Genomic DNA, 19,746 nt, shown 5'->3' on the forward strand with positions numbered 1-19,746 from the left:
AGGTACTTTCTCATTCTAAATTTCATTGGAATTTAAGGTGAGTCCATGAAAATCATGAACACCTTAGTATCTGCTGCTGCATTGCAGGTAAGTATTGTTAATTTTAGTTTTATTGTTCAGTGGAAGGCTAGGGCTCATTAATCTTCTCTCCTGTAGTAGAAGAGAGAGAAAGCCCCAGAAATTGAAAGCCAACAATCCTTTGGATCTTCAACCTAACTTTCTCCAAACTGAGTCATGCCAGGAAGATTACACAAGGTTATATAACAGTTTTTCCTTTCATCATGATTGCTTCGAATGTAAACATAGCATTTCATAGCAGTTTTTATACTGTATGTTCACCCATCACAAAACCTTTATTTTATAATAGAAGCATTGATGCAAAATGCTGAGAAATTTTATCATTGAGATAATTACAATTGCATAAAGAGTCAAGCCCGGACTACTGAAATCATGGACACTTTTTATCCTGTATTTCTGGACAGTGTTATTAAATGAAATGTTCTGATTATTTGAAAGATGGGGCTGAATATTCTTCTTTGCTAAGAAAAATTGGTGGATGACATTATGGAATTTCATCTTGAAATTACTTCCAGTTCGAGCTTTTCACTTCAAAAAACACCTGTTCAAACATGCCGAAACCCGGGATCAAACCAGTGACCTTTAGATCTTCAGTCTAACACTCTCCCAGCTGAGCTATTTCAGCCAGCTTGGAAGATGAATGTATTCACAATTTCGGATTACTATAATGATTTCAAATGAATAAGCTTTAATTAGCTACAGGTACTTTCTCATTCTAAATTTCATTGGAATTTAAGGTGAGTCCATGAAAATCATGAACACCTTAGTATCTGCTGCTGCATTGCAGGTAAGTATTGTTAATTTTAGTTTTATTGTTCAGTGGAAGGCTAGGGCTCATTAATCTTCTCTCCTGTAGTAGAAGAGAGAGAAAGCCCCAGAAATTGAAAGCCAACAATCCTTTGGATCTTCAACCTAACTTTCTCCAAACTGAGTCATGCCAGGAAGATTACACAAGGTTATATAACAGTTTTTCTTTTCATCATGATTGCTTCGAATGTAAACATAGCATTTCATAGCAGTTTTTATACTGTATGTTCACCCATCACAAAACCTTTATTTTATAATAGAAGCATTGATGCAAAATGCTGAGAAATTTTATCATTGAGATAATTACAATTGCATAAAGAGTCAAGCCCGGACTACTGAAATCATGGACACTTTTTATCCTGTATTTCTGGACAGTGTTATTAAATGAAATGTTCTGATTATTTGAAAGATGGGGCTGAATATTCTTCTTTGCTAAGAAAAATTGGTGGATGACATTATGGAATTTCATCTTGAAATTACTTCCAGTTCGAGCTTTTCACTTCAAAAAACACCTGTTCAAACATGCCGAAACCCGGGATCAAACCAGTGACCTTTAGATCTTCAGTCTAACACTCTCCCAGCTGAGCTATTTCAGCCAGCTTGGAAGATGAATGTATTCACAATTTCGGATTACTATAATGATTTCAAATGAATAAGCTTTAATTAGCTACAGGTACTTTCTCATTCTAAATTTCATTGGAATTTAAGGTGAGTCCATGAAAATCATGAACACCTTAGTATCTGCTGCTGCATTGCAGGTAAGTATTGTTAATTTTAGTTTTATTGTTCAGTGGAAGGCTAGGGCTCATTAATCTTCTCTCCTGTAGTAGAAGAGAGAGAAAGCCCCAGAAATTGAAAGCCAACAATCCTTTGGATCTTCAACCTAACTTTCTCCAAACTGAGTCATGCCAGGAAGATTACACAAGGTTATATAACAGTTTTTCCTTTCATCATGATTGCTTCGAATGTAAACATAGCATTTCATAGCAGTTTTTATACTGTATGTTCACCCATCAGAAAACCTTTATTTTATAATAGAAGCATTGATGCAAAATGCTGAGAAATTTTATCATTGAGATAATTACAATTGCATAAAGAGTCAAGCCCGGACTACTGAAATCATGGACACTTTTTATCCTGTATTTCTGGACAGTGTTATGAAATGAAATGTTCTGATTATTTGAAAGATAGGGCTGAATATTCTTCTTTGCTATGAAAAATTGGTGGATGACATTATTGAATTTCATCTTGAAATTACTTCCAGTTCGAGCTTTTCACTTCAAAAAACACCTGTTCAAACATGCCGAAACCCGGGCTCAAACCAGGGACCTCTAGATCTTCAGTCTACACTCTCCCAGCTGAGTTATTTCGGCCAGCTTGGAAAATGAATGTATTCACAATTTCGGATTACTATAATGATTTCAAATGAATAAGCTTTAATTAGCTAAAGGTACTTTCACATTCTAAATTTCATTGGAATTTAAGGTGAGTCCATGAAAATCATGAACACCTTAGTATCTGCTGCTGCATTGCAGGTAAGTATTGTTAATTTTAGTTTTATTATTCAGTGGAAGGCTAGGGCTCATTAATCTTCTCTCCTGTAGTAGAAGAGAGAGAAAGCCCCAGAAATTGAAAGCCAACAATCCTTTGGATCTTCAACCTAACTTTCTCCTAACTGAGTCATGCCAGGAAGATTACACAAGGTTATATAACAGTTTTTTCTTTCATCATGATTGCTTTGAATGTAAACATAGCATTTCATAGCAGTTGTTATACTATATGTTCACCCATCACAAAACCTTTTTTTTATAATAGAAGCATTGATGCAAAATGCTGAGAAATTTTATCATTGAGATAATTACAATTGCATAAAGAGTCAAGCCCGGACTACTGAAATCATGGACACTTTTTATCCTGTATTTCTGGACAGTGTTATTAAATGAAATGTTCTGATTATTTGAAAGATGGGGCTGAATATTCTTCTTTGCTAAGAAAAATTGGTGAATGACATTATGGAATTTCATCTTGAAATTACTTCCAGTTTAAGCTTTTCACTTAAAAAAACACCTGTTCAAATATGCCAAAACCCAGGATTGAACCAGGGACCTTTATATCTTTAGTCTAATGCTCTCCCAGCTGAGCTATTTCATCCAGCTTGGAAAATGAATGTGTTCACAATTTCGGATTACTATAATGATTTCAAATGAATAAGCTTTAATTAGCTACAGGTACTTTCACATTCTAAATTTCATTGGAATTTAAGGTGAGTCCATGAAAATCATGAACACCTTAGTATCTGCTGCTGCATTGCAGGTAAGTATTGTTAAATTTAGTTTTATTATTCAGTGGAAGGCTAGGGCTCATTAATCCTCTCTCCTGTAGTAGTAGAGAGAGAAAGCCCAAGAAATTGAAAGCCAACAATCCTTTGGATCTTCAACCTAACTTTCTCCAAACTGAGTCATGCCAGGAAGATTACACAAGGTTATATAACAGTTTTTTCTTTCATCATGATTGCTTCGAATGTAAACATAGCATTTCATAGCAGTTTTTATACTATATATTCACCCATCACAAAACCTTTATTTTATAATAGAAGCATTGATGCAAAATGCTGAGAAATTTTATCATTGAGATAATTACAATTGCATAAAGAGTCAAGCCCGGACTACTGAAATCATGGACACTTTTTATCTTGTATTTCTGGACAGTGTTATTAAATGAAATGTTCTGATTATTTGAAAGATGGGGCTGAATATTCTTCTTTGCTAAGAAAAATTGGTGGATGACATTATGGAATTTCATCTTGAAATTACTTCCAGTTCGAGCTTTTCACTTCAAAAAACACCTGTTCAAACATGCCGAAACCCGGGATCGAACCAGGGACCTTTAGATCTTCAGTCTAACGCTCTCCCAGCTGAGCTATTTCAGCCAGCTTGGAAGATGAATGTATCCACAATTTCGGATTACTATAATGATTTCAAATGAATAAGCTTTAATTAGCTACAGGTACTTTCTTATTCTAAATTTCATTGGAATTTAAGGTGAGTCCATGAAAATCATGAACACCTTAGTATCTGCTGCTGCATTGCAGGTAAGTATTGTTAATTTTAGTTTTATTGTTCAGTGGAAGGCTAGGGCTCATTAATCTTCTCTCCTGTAGTAGAAGAGAGAGAAAGCCCCAGAAATTGAAAGCCAGCAATCCTTTGGATCTTCAACCTAACTTTCTCCAAACTGAGTCATGCCAGGAAGATTACACAAGGTTATATAACAGTTTTTCCTTTTTATCATGATTGCTTCGAATGTAAACATAGCATTTCATAGCAGTTTTTATACTATATATTCACCCATCACAAAACCTTTATTTTATAATAGAAGCATTGATGCAAAATGCTGAGAAATTTTATCATTGAGATAATTACAATTGCATAAAGAGTCAAGCCCGGACTACTGAAATCATGGACACTTTTTATCCTGTATTTCTGGACAGTGTTATTAAATGAAATGTTCTGATTATTTGAAAGATGGGGCTGAATATTCTTCTTTGCTAAGAAAAATTGGTGGATGACATTATGGAATTTCATCTTGAAATTACTTCCAGTTCGAGCTTTTCACTTCAAGAAACACCTGTTCAAACATGCCGAAACCCGGGATCGAACCAGTGACCTTTAGATCTTCAGTCTAACGCTCTCCCAGCTGAGCTATTTCAGCCAGCTTGGAAGATGAATGTATTCACAATTTCGGATTACTGTAATGATTTCAAATGAATAAGCTTTAATTAGCTACAGGTACTTTCTCATTCTAAATTTCATTGGAATTTAAGGTGAGTCCATGAAAATCATGAACACCTTAGTATCTGCTGCTGCATTGCAGGTAAGTATTGTTAATTTTAGTTTTATTGTTCAGTGGAAGGCTAGGGCTCATTAATCTTCTCTCCTGTAGTAGAAGAGAGAGAAAGCCCCATAAATTGAAAGCCAACAATCCTTTGTATCTTCAACCTAACTTTCTCCAAACTGAGTCATGCCAGGAAGATTACACAAGGTTATATAACAGTTTTTCCTTTCATCATGATTGCTTCGAATGTAAACATAGCATTTCATAGCAGTTTTTATACTGTATGTTCACCCATCACAAAACCTTTATTTTATAATAGAAGCATTGATGCAAAATGCTGAGAAATTTTATCATTGAGATAATTACAATTGCATAAAGAGTCAAGCCCGGACTACTGAAATCATGGACACTTTTTATCCTGTATTTCTGGACAGTGTTCTTAAATGAAATGTTATGATTATTTGAAAGATGGGGCTGAATATTCTTCTTTGCTAAGAAAAATTGGTGGATGACATTATGGAATTTCATTTTGAAATTACTTCCAGTTCGAGCTTTTCACTTCAAAAAACACCAGTTCAAACATGCCGAAACCCGGGATCGAACCAGGGACTTTTAGATCTTCAGTCTAACGCTCTTCCAGCTGAGCTATTTCGGCCAGCTTGGAAGATGAATGTATTCACAATTTCGGATTACTATAATGATTTCAAATGAATAAGCTTTAATTAGCTACAGGTACTTTCTCATTCTAAATTTCATTGGAATTTAAGGTGAGTCCATGAAAATCATGAACACCTTAGTATCTGCTGCTGCATTGCAGGTAAGTATTGTTAATTTTAGTTTTATTGTTCAGTGGAAGGCAAGGGCTCATTAATCTTTTCTCCTGTAGTAGAAGAGAGAGAAAGCCCCAGAAATTTAAAGCCAACAATCCATTGGATCTTCAACCTAACTTTCTCCAAACTGAGTCATGCCAGGAAGATTACACAAGGTTATATAACAGTTTTTCCTTTCATCATGATTGCTTCGAATGTAAACATAGCATTTCATAGCAGTTTTTATACTGTATGTTCACCCATCACAAAACCTTTATTTTATAATAGAAGCATTGATGCAAAATGCTGTGAAATTTTATCATTGATATAATTACAATTGCATAAAGAGTCAAGCCCTGACTACTGAAATCATGGACACTTTTTATCCTGTATTTCTGGACAGTGTTATTAAATGAAATGTTCTGATTATTTGAAAAATGGGGCTGAATATTCTTCTTTGCTAAGAAAAATTGGTGGATGACATTTTGGAATTTCATCTTGAAGTTACTTCCAGTTTGAGCTTTTCACTTAAAAAAACACCTGTTCAAACATGCCGAAACCCAGGATCGAACCAGGGACCTTTAGATCTTCAGTCTAACGCTCTCCCATCTGAGCTATTTCGGCCAGCTTGGAAGATGAATGTATTCACAATTTCGGATTACTATAATGATTTCAAATGAATAAGCTTTAATTAGCTACAGGTACTTTCTCATTCTAAATTTCATTGGAATTTAAGGTGAGTCCATGAAAATCATGAACACCTTAGTATCTGCTGCTGCATTGCAGGTAAGTATTGTTAATTTTAGTTTTATTGTTCAGTGGAAGGCAAGGGCTCATTAATCTTTTCTCCTGTAGTAGAAGAGAGAGAAAGCCCCAGAAATTTAAAGCCAACAATCCTTTGGATCTTCAACCTAACTTTCTCCAAACTGAGTCATGCCAGGAAGATTACACAAGGTTATATAACAGTTTTTCCTTTCATCATGATTGCTTCGAATGTAAACATAGCATTTCATAGCAGTTTTTATACTGTATGTTCACCCATCACAAAACCTTTATTTTATAATAGAAGCATTGATGCAAAATGCTGAGAAATTTTATCATTGAGATAATTACAATTGCATAAAGAGTCAAGCCCGGACTACTGAAATCATGGACACTTTTTATCCTGTATTTCTGGACAGTGTTCTTAAATGAAATGTTATGATTATTTGAAAGATGGGGCTGAATATTCTTCTTTGCTAAGAAAAATTGGTGGATGACATTATGGAATTTCATTTTGAAATTACTTCCAGTTCGAGCTTTTTACTTCAAAAAACACCAGTTCAAACATGCCGAAACCCGGGATCGAACCAGGGACTTTTAGATCTTCAGTCTAACGCTCTTCCAGCTGAGCTATTTCGGCCAGCTTGGAAGATGAATGTATTCACAATTTCGGATTACTATAATGATTTCAAATGAATAAGCTTTAATTAGCTACAGGTACTTTCTCATTCTAAATTTCATTGGAATTTAAGGTGAGTCCATGAAAATCATGAACACCTTAGTATCTGCTGCTGCATTGCAGGTAAGTATTGTTAATTTTAGTTTTATTGTTCAGTGGAAGGCAAGGGCTCATTAATCTTTTCTCCTGTAGTAGAAGAGAGAGAAAGCCCCAGAAATTTAAAGCCAACAATCCATTGGATCTTCAACCTAACTTTCTCCAAACTGAGTCATGCCAGGAAGATTACACAAGGTTATATAACAGTTTTTCCTTTCATCATGATTGCTTCGAATGTAAACATAGCATTTCATAGCAGTTTTTATACTGTATGTTCACCCATCACAAAACCTTTATTTTATAATAGAAGCATTGATGCAAAATGCTGTGAAATTTTATCATTGATATAATTACAATTGCATAAAGAGTCAAGCCCTGACTACTGAAATCATGGACACTTTTTATCCTGTATTTCTGGACAGTGTTATTAAATGAAATGTTCTGATTATTTGAAAAATGGGGCTGAATATTCTTCTTTGCTAAGAAAAATTGGTGGATGACATTTTGGAATTTCATCTTGAAGTTACTTCCAGTTTGAGCTTTTCACTTAAAAAAACACCTGTTCAAACATGCCGAAACCCAGGATCGAACCAGGGACCTTTAGATCTTCAGTCTAACGCTCTCCCATCTGAGCTATTTCGGCCAGCTTGGAAGATGAATGTATTTACAATTTCGGATTACTATAATGATTTCAAATGAATAAGCTTTAATTAGCTACAGGTACTTTCTCATTCTAAATTTCATTGGAATTTAAGGTGAGTCCATGAAAATCATGAACACCTTAGTATCTGCTGCTGCATTGCAGGTAAGTATTGTTAATTTTAGTTTTATTGTTCAGTGGAAGGCAAGGGCTCATTAATCTTTTCTCCTGTAGTAGAAGAGAGAGAAAGCCCCAGAAATTTAAAGCCAACAATCCATTGGATCTTCAACCTAACTTTCTCCAAACTGAGTCATGCCAGGAAGATTACACAAGGTTATATAACAGTTTTTCCTTTCATCATGATTGCTTCGAATGTAAACATAGCATTTCATAGCAGTTTTTATACTGTATGTTCACCCATCACAAAACCTTTATTTTATAATAGAAGCATTGATGCAAAATGCTGTGAAATTTTATCATTGATATAATTACAATTGCATAAAGAGTCAAGCCCTGACTACTGAAATCATGGACACTTTTTATCCTGTATTTCTGGACAGTGTTATTAAATGAAATGTTCTGATTATTTGAAAAATGGGGCTGAATATTCTTCTTTGCTAAGAAAAATTGGTGGATGACATTTTGGAATTTCATCTTGAAGTTACTTCCAGTTTGAGCTTTTCACTTAAAAAAACACCTGTTCAAACATGCCGAAACCCAGGATCGAACCAGGGACCTTTAGATCTTCAGTCTAACGCTCTCCCATCTGAGCTATTTTGGCCAGCTTGGAAGATGAATGTATTCACAATTTCGGATTACTATAATGATTTCAAATGAAAAAGCTTTAATTAGCTAGAGGTACTTTCACATTCTAAATTTCATTGGAATTTAAGGTGAGTCCATGAAAATCATGAACACCTTAGTATCTGCTGCTGCATTGCAGGTAAGTATTGTTAATTTTAGTTTTATTGTTCAGTGGAAGGCTAGGGCTCATTAATCTTCTCTCCTGTAGTAGAAGAGAGAGAAAGCCCCAGAAATTAAAAGCCAACAATCCTTTGGATCTTCAACCTAACGTTCTCCAAACTGAGTCATGACAGGAAGATTACACAAGGTTATATAACAGTTTTTCCTTTCATCATGATTGCTTTGAATGTAAACATAGCATTTCATAGCAGTTTTATACTGTATGTTCACCCATCACAAAACCTTTATTTTATAATAGAAGCATTGATGCAAAATGCTGAGAAATGTTATCATTGAGATAATTACAATTGCATAAAGAGTCAAGCCCGGACTACTGAAATCATGGACACTTTTTATCCTGTATTTCTGGACTGTGTTATTAAATGAAATGTTCTGATTATTTGAAAGATGGGGCTGAATATTCTTCTTTGCTAAGAAAAATTGGTGGATGACATTATGGAATTTCATCTTGAAATTACTTCCAGTTTAAGCTTTTCACTTACAAAACCCCTGTTCAAACATGCCGAAACCCGAGATTGAACCAGGGACCTTTAGATCTTCAGTCTAACGCTCTCCCAGCTGAACTATTTCAGCCAGCTTGGAAATTGAATGTATTCACAATTTCGGATTACTATAATGATTTCAAATGAATAAGCTTTAATTAGCTACAGGTACTTTCACATTCTAAATTTCATTGGAATTTAAGGTGAGTCCATGAAAATCATGAACACCTTAGTATCTGCTGCTGCATTGCAGGTAAGTATTCTTAATTTTAGTTTTATTATTCAGTGGAAGGCTAGGGCTCATTAATCTTCTCTCCTGTAGTAGAAGAGAGAGAAAGCCCCAGAAATTGAAAGCCAACAATCCTTTGGATCTTCAACCTAACTTTCTACAAACTGAGTCATGCCAGGAAGATTACACAAGGTTATATAACAGTTTTTTCTTTCATCATGATTGCTTCGAATGTAAACATAGCATTTCATAGCAGTTTTTCTACTGTATGTTCACCCATCACTAAACCTTTATTTTATAATAGAAGCATTGATGCAAAATGCTGAGAAATGTTATCATTAAGATAATTACAATTGCATAAAGAGTCAAGCCCGGACTACTGAAATCATGGACACTTTTTATCGTGTATTTCTGGACAGTGTTATTAAATGAAATGTTCTGATTATTTGAAAGATGGGGCTGAATATTCTTCTTTGCTAAGAAAAATTGGTGGATGACATTATGGAATTTCATCTTGAAATTACTTCCAGTTTGAGCTTTTCACTTCAAAAAACACCTGTTCATACATGCCAAAACCCAGGATCGAACCAGGGACCTTTAGATCTTCAGTCTAACGCTCTCCCATCTGAGCTATTTTGGCCAGCTTGGAAGATGAATGTATTCACAATTTCGGATTACTATAATGATTTCAAATGAAAAAGCTTTAATTAGCTAGAGGTACTTTCACATTCTAAATTTCATTGGAATTTAAGGTGAGTCCATGAAAATCATGAACACCTTAGTATCTGCTGCTGCATTGCAGGTAAGTATTGTTAATTTTAGTTTTATTATTCAGTGGAAGGCTAGGGCTCATTAATCTTCTCTCCTGTAGTAGAAGAGAGAGAAAGCCCCAGAAATTGAAAGCCAACAATCCTTTAAATCTTCAACCTAACTTTCTCCAAACTGAGTCATGCCAGGAAGATTACACAAGGTTATATAACAGTTTTTCCTTTCATCATGATTGCTTCGAATGTAAACATAGCATTTCATAGCAGTTTTTATACTGTATGTTCACCCATCACAAAACCTTTATTTTATAATAGAAGCATTGATGCAAAATGCTGAGAAATTTTATCATTGAGATAATTACAATTGCATAAAGAGTCAACCCCTGACTACTGAAATCATGGACACTTTTTATCCTGTATTTCTGGACAGTGTTAATAAATGAAATGTTCTGATTATTTGAAAAATGGGGCTGAATATTCTTCTTTGCTAAGAAAAATTGGTGGATGACATTATGGAATTTCATCTTGAAGTTACTTCCAGTTTGAGCTTTTCACTTAAAAAAACAAATGTTCAAACATGCCGAAACCCGGGATCGAACCAGGGACTTTTAGATCTTCAGTCTAACGTTCTCCCAGCTGAGCTATTTCAGCCAGCTTGGAAGAAGAATGTTTTCACAATTTCGGATTACTATAATGATTTCAAATGAATAAGCTTTAATTAGCTACAGGTACTTTCTCATTCTAAATTTCATTGGAATTTAAGGTGAGTCCATGAAAATCATGAACACCTTAGTATCTGCTGCTGCATTGCAGGTAAGTATTGTTAATTTTAGTTTTATTGTTCAGTGGAAGGCTAGGGCTCATTAATCTTCTCTCCTGTAGTAGAAGAGAGAGAAAGCCCCAGAAATTGAAAGCCAACAATCCTTTGGATCTTCAACCTAACTTTCTCCAAACTGAGTCATAAAAGTAAGTAAATGTATCTTAACTCTCTGTGTATTTCATATTTAACCAGATGGTGACATGGAGTGGGTTTGGCATGGCCTAAGATGACACTAATTTCATCATCACGCTCCAGACCACTCAGTGATTAGTGAGGTGGGCAATGTTTGATGATGTGATTTGCATCATCACGGCACGTCCCTGACCACTTGCAGATTTGTAAATGCCAATCCAGCAGGATAGGTAACAATGCAATAAATCCATATGTGATGTCTGGAGGCCACTTTCCAAGAAGTGGAAAAGGTTCTCATTTCCATTTTAATGAGTTGCAAAGAGCTATGGAATGTATGCCCAGTAACAGAACTCGTGTCTCTATCACCTGCCTCTACACTGTACTTCAACAGAGCACAGAAACCATAATTGCTCTACTAGAGGCTCAGCAGCATGCAGGATGATTAACAGGCAGCAGAAATGAAAACAAGTTACAGTTTCTCTGACTATTAAAGATAAACAGCATGAGCCATGCATATTTCTGGGTATTTAATATGTCAGAAATTGCCCTCTAAAATGATATGAAAAACTTTCCTTCGAGCTGGAGTTGAACCAGCGACCTAAGGATTTCTGTACCAATTTCCTCTACAGTCCTCCGCTCTACCAGCTGAGCTATCGAAGGATTGTGCTTTAGAGGACTTCTGATGTCATGTGCACTACATCTGACTGAGTGAAAACACAAACAAAATTGAATTATCCATAAAACAGAAAAATTGCTTGTCTAGATAAAGAGATCCACATTTTTATTTCTGGTCTACTTGCTCATCAAAAGTTGTAAAAATTGTTATATTTAATAATTGGTAATACATCATTAAAAGTTTGATTTTTATTTGTTCATTTTGAATTAATTAGCTTCAGAAATAGTTGGGAAAACAGCTTCCTTAGATTTTCCAACTGCAGACGCCTTTACGTCAAGATTAAAAATGCTGGAAAATTTTCAACCTCTTCTGCGTTCTCCAATTTAGCTTGACTTTTTTAATTGATGAAAATTCCAGAAATTGTGGTGACAAATTGTCAAACTTTTGCCCAGTGAGACAAAAATGGATTTCTAGTCAATGGTCCACGCTGCCACCACTATTTCTCACAGTACACTCTGTTTTTACAATGCATCTTCTATGGGTTCAGATCCATGGGATTTCAGAAGTAATATTGTATTTCAGTTCCCATCCGTGGTGTCTTAAACCTGTCTTTTGTATGCTGATTAAGGAAAGCGGAGAAATTCTGGGCACAGAAGCAGACATTATTGGTTTATAAGCATTTGCGTAGTCTAGTTTCATTCAGAACATCCCTACTGCACCATTAAAAAGTTGTGAACTCTCCCTGGAAACCCATTGATCCACAAGTTCAAGAGTTCTTTTTTTTCACATGAAGGATGTGTTACATATAAAATAGGGTTGTCCCACTTGAAATTTGGAAGATGGATGTTGAAATATGGGGTCAGACCAGTTCTATCCTAATTTTGGATACAGAAATGTTGGGAGGTATATAAATCCTGTGGATTTGACCACATCCCATTTCCATAACCAAAGCACAGTTTTTCCTGGATTTTGTTGCTGAGATCAACAGAGCATTAAACAAGTGGTACTGTTGCTGCCATTCAAAAAAGCTTCAACTTCCCATACCGGGAGTCGAACCCGGGCCGCCTGGGTGAAAACCAGGAATCCTAACCGCTAGACCATATGGGACTTTTTCGTTGAGTGTTTCAGCATAGCAGCAGAACAAATATATCATGCTTTGCTGTAATGTATCTTAACTCTCTGTGTATTTCATATTTAACCAGGTGGTGACATGGAGTGGGTTTGGCATGGCCTAAGATGACACTAATTTCATCATCACGCTCCAGACCACTCAGTGATTAGTGAGGTGGGCAATGTTTGATGATGTGATTTGCATCATCACGGCACGTCCCTGACCACTTGCAGATTTGTAAATGCCAATCCAGCAGGATAGGTAACAATGCAATAAATCCATGTGTGATGTCTGGAGGCCACTTTCCAAGAAGTGGAAAAGGTTCTCATTTCCATTTTAATGAGTTGCAAAGAGCTATGGAAAGTATCCCCAGTAACAGAACTCGTGTCTCTATCACCTGCCTCTGCACTGTACTTCAACAGAGCACAGAAACCATAATTGCCCTACTAGAGGCTCAGCAGCATGCAGGATGATTAACAGGCAGCAGAGATGAAAACAAGTTACAGTTTCTCTGACTAGTAAAGATAAACAGCATGAGCCATGCATATTTCTGGGTATTTAATATGTCAGAAATTGCCCTCTAAAATGATATGAAAAACTTTCCTTCGAGCCTGAGTTGAACCAGCGACCTAAGGATTTCTGTACCAATTTCCTCTACAGTCCTCCGCTCTACCAGCTGAGCTATCGAAGGATTGTGCTTTAGAGGATTTCTGATGTCATGTGCACTACATCTGACTGAGTGAAAGCAAAAACAGAATTGAAATATCCATAAAACAGAAAAATTGCTTGTCTAGATAAAGAGATCCACATTTTTATTTCAGGTCTACTTGCTCATCAAAAGTTGTAAAAATTGTCATATTTAATAATTGGTAATACATCATTAAAAGTTTGATTTTTATTTGTTCATTTTGAATTAATTAGCTTCAGAAATAGTTGGGAAAACAGCTTCCTTAGATTTTCCAACTGCAGACGCCTTTACGTCAAGATTAAAAATGCTGGAAAATTTTCAACCTCTTCTGCGTTCTCCAATTTAGCTTGACTTTTTTAATTGATGAAAATTCCAGAAATTGTGGTGACAAATTGTCAAACTTTTGCCCAGTGAGACAAAAATGGATTTCTAGTCAATGGTCCATGCTGCCACCACTATTTCTCACAGTACTCTCTGTTTTTACAATGCATCTTCTATGGGTTCAGATCCATGGGATTTCAGAAGTAATATTGTATTTCAGTTCCCATCCATGGTCTCAAACCTGTCCTTTGTATGCTGATTAAGGAAAGCGGAGAAATTCTGGGCACAGAAGCAGACATTATTGGTTTGTAAGCATTTGCGTAGTCTAGTTTCATTCAGAACATCCCTACTGCACCATTAAAAAGTTGTGAACACTCCCTGGAAACCCGTTGATCCACAAGTTCAAGAGTTCTTTTTTTTCACATGAAGGATGTGTTACATATAAAATAGGGTTGTCCCACTCGAAATTTGGAAGATGGATGTTGAAATATGGGGTCAGACCAGTTCTGTCCTAATTTTGGATACAGAAATGTTGGGAGGTATATAAATACTGTGGATTTCACCACATCCCATTTCCATAACCAAAGCACAGTTTCTCCTGGATTTTGTTGCTGAGATCAACAGAGCATTAAACAAGTGGTACTGTTGCTGCCATTCAAAAAAGCTTCAACTTCCCATACCAGGAGTTGAACCCGGGCCGCCTGGGTGAAAACCAGGAATCCTAACTGCTAGACCATATGGGACTTTTCCGTTGAGTGTTTCAGCATAGCAGCAGAACAAATATATCATGCTTTGCTGTAATGTATCTTAACTCTCTGTGTATTTCATATTTAACCAGGTGGTGACATGGAGTGGGTTTGGCATGGCCTAAGATGACACTAATTTCATCATCACGCTCCAGACCACTCAGTGATCAGTGAGGTGGGCAATGTTTGATGATGTGATTTGCATCATCACGGCACGTCCCTGACCACTTGCAGATTTGTAAATGCCAATCCAGCAGGATAGGTAACAATGCAATAAATCCATGTGTGATGTCTGTAGGCCACTTTCCAAGAAGTGGAAAAGGTTCTCATTTCCATTTTAATGAGTTGCAAAGAGCTATGGAAAGTATCCCCAGTAACAGAACTCGTGTCTCTATCACCTGCCTCTGCACTGTACTTCAACAGAGCACAGAAACCATAATTGCCCTACTAGAGGCTCAGCAGCATGCAGGATGATTAACAGGCAGCAGAAATGAAAACAAGTTACAGTTTCTCTGACTATTAAAGATAAACAGCATGAGTCATGCATATTTCTGGGTATTTAATATGTCAGAAATTGCCCTCTAAAATTATATGAAAAACTTTCCTTCAAGCCGGAGTTGAACCAGCGACCTAAGGATTTCTGTACCAATTTCCGCTACAGTCCTCTGCTCTACCAGCTGAGCTATCGAAGGATTGTGCTTTAGAGGACTTCTGATGTCATGTGCACTACATCTGACTGAGTGAAAACACAAACAAAATTGAATTATCCATAAAACAGAAAAATTGCTTGTCTAGATAAAGAGATCCACATTTTTATTTCTGGTCTACTTGCTCATCAAAAGTTGTAAAAATTGTTATATTTAATAATTGGTAATACATCATTAAAAGTTTGATTTTTATTTGTTCATTTTGAATTAATTAGCTTCAGAAATAGTTGGGAAAACAGCTTCCTTAGATTTTCCAACTGCAGACGCCTTTACGTCAAGATTAAAAATGCTGGAAAATTTTCAACCTCTTCTGCGTTCTCCAATTTAGCTTGACTTTTTTAATTGATGAAAATTCCAGAAATTGTGGTGACAAATTGTCAAACTTTTGCCCAGTGAGACAAAAATGGATTTCTAGTCAATGGTCCACGCTGCCACCACTATTTCTCACAGTACTCTCTGTTTTTACAATGCATCTTCTATGGGTTCAGATCCATGGGATTTCAGAAGTAATATTGTATTTCAGTTCCCATCCGTGGTGTCTTAAACCTGTCTTTTGTATGCTGATTAAGGAAAGCGGAGAAATTCTGGGCACAGAAGCAGACATTATTGGTTTGTAAGCATTTGCGTAGTCTAGTTTCATTCAGAACATCCCTACTGCACCATTAAAAAGTTGTGAACTCTCCCTGGAAACCCATTGATCCACAAGTTCAAGAGTTCTTTTTTTTTCACATGAAGGATGTGTTACATATAAAATAGGGTTGTCCCACTCGAAATTTGGAAGATGGATGTTGAAATATGGGGTCAGACCAGTTCTATCCTAATTTTGGATACAGAAATGTTGGGAGGTATATAAATACTGTGGATTTGACCACATCCCATTTCCATAACCAAAGCACAGTTTTTCCTGGATTTTGTTGCTGAGATCAACAGAGCATTAAACAAGTGGTACTGTTGCTGCCATTCAAAAAAGCTTCAACTTCCCATACCGGGAGTCGAACCTGGGCCGCCTGGGTGAAAACCAGGAATCCTAACTGCTAGACCATATGGGACTTTTCCGTTGAGTGTTTCAGCATAGCAGCAGAACAAATATATCATGCTTTGCTGTAATGTATCTTAACTCTCTGTGTATTTCATATTTAACCAGGTGGTGACATGGAGTGGGTTTGGCATGGCCTAAGATGACACTAATTTCATCATCACGCTCCAGACCACTCAGTGATCAGTGAGGTGGGCAATGTTTGATGATGTGATTTGCATCATCACGGCACGTCCCTGACCACTTGCAGATTTGTAAATGCCAATCCAGCAGGATAGGTAACAATGCAATAAATCCATGTGTGATGTCTGGAGGCCACTTTCCAAGAAGTGGAAAAGGTTCTCATTTCCATTTTAATGAGTTGCAAAGAGCTATGGAAAGTATTCCCAGTAACAGAACTCGTGTCTCTATCACCTGCCTCTGCACTGTACTTCAACAGAGCACAGAAACCATAATTGCCCTACTAGAGGCTCAGCAGCATGCAGGATGATTAACAGGCAGCAGAGATGAAAACAAGTTACAGTTTCTCTGACTAGTAAAGATAAACAGCATGAGCCATGCATATTTCTGGGTATTTAATATGTCAGAAATTGCCCTCTAAAATGATATGAAAAACTTTCCTTCGAGCCGGAGTTGAACCAGCGACCTAAGGATTTCTGTACCAATTTCCTCTACAGTCCTCCGCTCTACCAGCTGAGCTATCGAAGGATTGTGCTTTAGAGGATTTCTGATGTCATGTGCACTACATCTGACTGAGTGAAAGCAAAAACAGAATTGAAATATCCATAAAACAGAAAAATTGCTTGTCTAGATAAAGAGATCCACATTTTTATTTCAGGTCTACTTGCTCATCAAAAGTTGTAAAAATTGTCATATTTAATAATTGGTAATACATCATTAAAAGTTTGATTTTTATTTGTTCATTTTGAATTAATTAGCTTCAGAAATAGTTGGGAAAACAGCTTCCTTAGATTTTCCAACTGCAGACGCCTTTACGTCAAGATTAAAAATGCTGGAAAATTTTCAACCTCTTCTGCGTTCTCCAATTTAGCTTGACTTTTTTAATTGATGAAAATTCCAGAAATTGTGGTGACAAATTGTCAAACTTTTGCCCAGTGAGACAAAAATGGATTTCTAGTCAATGGTCCATGCTGCCACCACTATTTCTCACAGTACTCTCTGTTTTTACAATGCATCTTCTATGGGTTCAGATCCATGGGATTTCAGAAGTAATATTGTATTTCAGTTCCCATCCATGGTCTCAAACCTGTCCTTTGTATGCTGATTAAGGAAAGCGGAGAAATTCTGGGCACAGAAGCAGACATTATTGGTTTGTAAGCATTTGCGTAGTCTAGTTTCATTCAGAACATCCCTACTGCACCATTAAAATGTTGTGAACACTCCCTGGAAACCCGTTGATCCACAAGTTCAAGAGTTCTTTTTTTTCACATGAAGGATGTGTTACATATAAAATAGGGTTGTCCCACTCGAAATTTGGAAGATGGATGTTGAAATATGGGGTCAGACCAGTTCTGTCCTAATTTTGGATACAGAAATGTTGGGAGGTATATAAATACTGTGGATTTCACCACATCCCATTTCCATAACCAAAGCACAGTTTCTCCTGGATTTTGTTGCTGAGATCAACAGAGCATTAAACAAGTGGTACTGTTGCTGCCATTCAAAAAAGCTTCAACTTCCCATACCAGGAGTTGAACCCGGGCCGCCTGGGTGAAAACCAGGAATCCTAACTGCTAGACCATATGGGACTTTTCCGTTGAGTGTTTCAGCATAGCAGCAGAACAAATATATCATGCTTTGCTGTAATGTATCTTAACTCTCTGTGTATTTCATATTTAACCAGGTGGTGACATGGAGTGGGTTTGGCATGGCCTAAGATGACACTAATTTCATCATCACGCTCCAGACCACTCAGTGATCAGTGAGGTGGGCAATGTTTGATGATGTGATTTGCATCATCACGGCACGTCCCTGACCACTTGCAGATTTGTAAATGCCAATCCAGCAGGATAGGTAACAATGCAATAAATCCATGTGTGATGTCTGTAGGCCACTTTCCAAGAAGTGGAAAAGGTTCTCATTTCCATTTTAATGAGTTGCAAAGAGCTATGGAAAGTATCCCCAGTAACAGAACTCGTGTCTCTATCACCTGCCTCTGCACTGTACTTCAACAGCGCACAGAAACCATAATTGCCCTACTAGAGGCTCAGCAGCATGCAGGATGATTAACAGGCAGCAGAAATGAAAACAAGTTACAGTTTCTCTGACTATTAAAGATAAACAGCATGAGTCATGCATATTTCTGGGTATTTAATATGTCAGAAATTGCCCTCTAAAATTATATGAAAAACTTTCCTTCAAGCCGGAGTTGAACCAGTGACCTAAGGATTTCTGTACCAATTTCCGCTACAGTCCTCCGCTCTACCAGCTGAGCTATCGAAGGATTGTGCTTTAGAGGACTTCTGATGTCATGTGCACTACATCTGACTGAGTGAAAACACAAACAAAATTGAATTATCCATAAAACAGAAAAATTGCTTGTCTAGATAAAGAGATCCACATTTTTATTTCTGGTCTACTTGCTCATCAAAAGTTGTAAAAATTGTTATATTTAATAATTGGTAATACATCATTAAAAGTTTGATTTTTATTTGTTCATTTTGAATTAATTAGCTTCAGAAATAGTTGGGAAAACAGCTTCCTTAGATTTTCCAACTGCAGACGCCTTTACGTCAAGATTAAAAATGCTGGAAAATTTTCAACCTCTTCTGCGTTCTCCAATTTAGCTTGACTTTTTTAATTGATGAAAATTCCAGAAATTGTGGTGACAAATTGTCAAACTTTTGCCCAGTGAGACAAAAATGGATTTCTAGTCAATGGTCCACGCTGCCACCACTATTTCTCACAGACAGTACTCTTTGTTTTTACAATGCATCTTCTATGGGTTCAGATCCATGGGATTTCAGAAGTAATATTGTATTTCAGTTCCCATCCGTGGTGTCTTAAACCTGTCTTTTGTATGCTGATTAAGGAAAGCGGAGAAATTCTGGGCACAGAAGCAGACATTATTGGTTTGTAAGCATTTGCGTAGTCTAGTTTCATTCAGAACATCCCTACTGCACCATTAAAAAGTTGTGAACTCTCCCTGGAAACCCATTGATCCACAAGTTCAAGAGTTCTTTTTTTTTCACATGAAGGATGTGTTACATATAAAATAGGGTTGTCCCACTCGAAATTTGGAAGATGGATGTTGAAATATGGGGTCAGACCAGTTCTATCCTAATTTTGGATACAGAAATGTTGGGAGGTATATAAATCCTGTGGATTTGACCACATCCCATTTCCATAACCAAAGCACAGTTTTTCCTGGATTTTGTTGCTGAG

At 36.6% G+C, this 19,746-nt stretch overlaps 7 non-coding genes across 7 annotated transcripts; all 7 read right to left on the reverse strand.

The window, feature by feature from the left end:
* Positions 1-3,741: 3,741 nt before the first annotated feature.
* Positions 3,742-3,814, reverse strand: TRNAF-GAA (transfer RNA phenylalanine (anticodon GAA)). Its single transcript has one exon. It is a non-coding gene; the product is annotated as a tRNA-Phe (tRNA).
* Positions 3,815-5,298: 1,484 nt separating this feature from the next.
* Positions 5,299-5,371, reverse strand: TRNAF-GAA (transfer RNA phenylalanine (anticodon GAA)). Its single transcript has one exon. It is a non-coding gene; the product is annotated as a tRNA-Phe (tRNA).
* Positions 5,372-6,854: 1,483 nt separating this feature from the next.
* On the reverse strand, positions 6,855-6,927 carry TRNAF-GAA (transfer RNA phenylalanine (anticodon GAA)). The gene has a single exon. It is a non-coding gene; the product is annotated as a tRNA-Phe (tRNA).
* A 4,759-nt stretch (positions 6,928-11,686) lies between these two features.
* TRNAY-GUA (transfer RNA tyrosine (anticodon GUA)) lies at positions 11,687-11,776 on the reverse strand. The gene is given in 2 exon segments: positions 11,687-11,722; positions 11,740-11,776. It is a non-coding gene; the product is annotated as a tRNA-Tyr (tRNA).
* A 991-nt stretch (positions 11,777-12,767) lies between these two features.
* TRNAE-UUC (transfer RNA glutamic acid (anticodon UUC)) lies at positions 12,768-12,839 on the reverse strand. Its single transcript has one exon. It is a non-coding gene; the product is annotated as a tRNA-Glu (tRNA).
* Positions 12,840-15,200: 2,361 nt separating this feature from the next.
* Positions 15,201-15,290, reverse strand: TRNAY-GUA (transfer RNA tyrosine (anticodon GUA)). The gene is given in 2 exon segments: positions 15,201-15,236; positions 15,254-15,290. It is a non-coding gene; the product is annotated as a tRNA-Tyr (tRNA).
* Positions 15,291-16,959: 1,669 nt separating this feature from the next.
* Positions 16,960-17,049, reverse strand: TRNAY-GUA (transfer RNA tyrosine (anticodon GUA)). The gene is given in 2 exon segments: positions 16,960-16,995; positions 17,013-17,049. It is a non-coding gene; the product is annotated as a tRNA-Tyr (tRNA).
* Positions 17,050-19,746: the final 2,697 nt, after the last annotated feature.

Source organism: Mixophyes fleayi, chromosome 3, assembly GCF_038048845.1.
Source record: "Mixophyes fleayi isolate aMixFle1 chromosome 3, aMixFle1.hap1, whole genome shotgun sequence".
NCBI lineage: Eukaryota > Metazoa > Chordata > Amphibia > Anura > Limnodynastidae > Mixophyes > Mixophyes fleayi.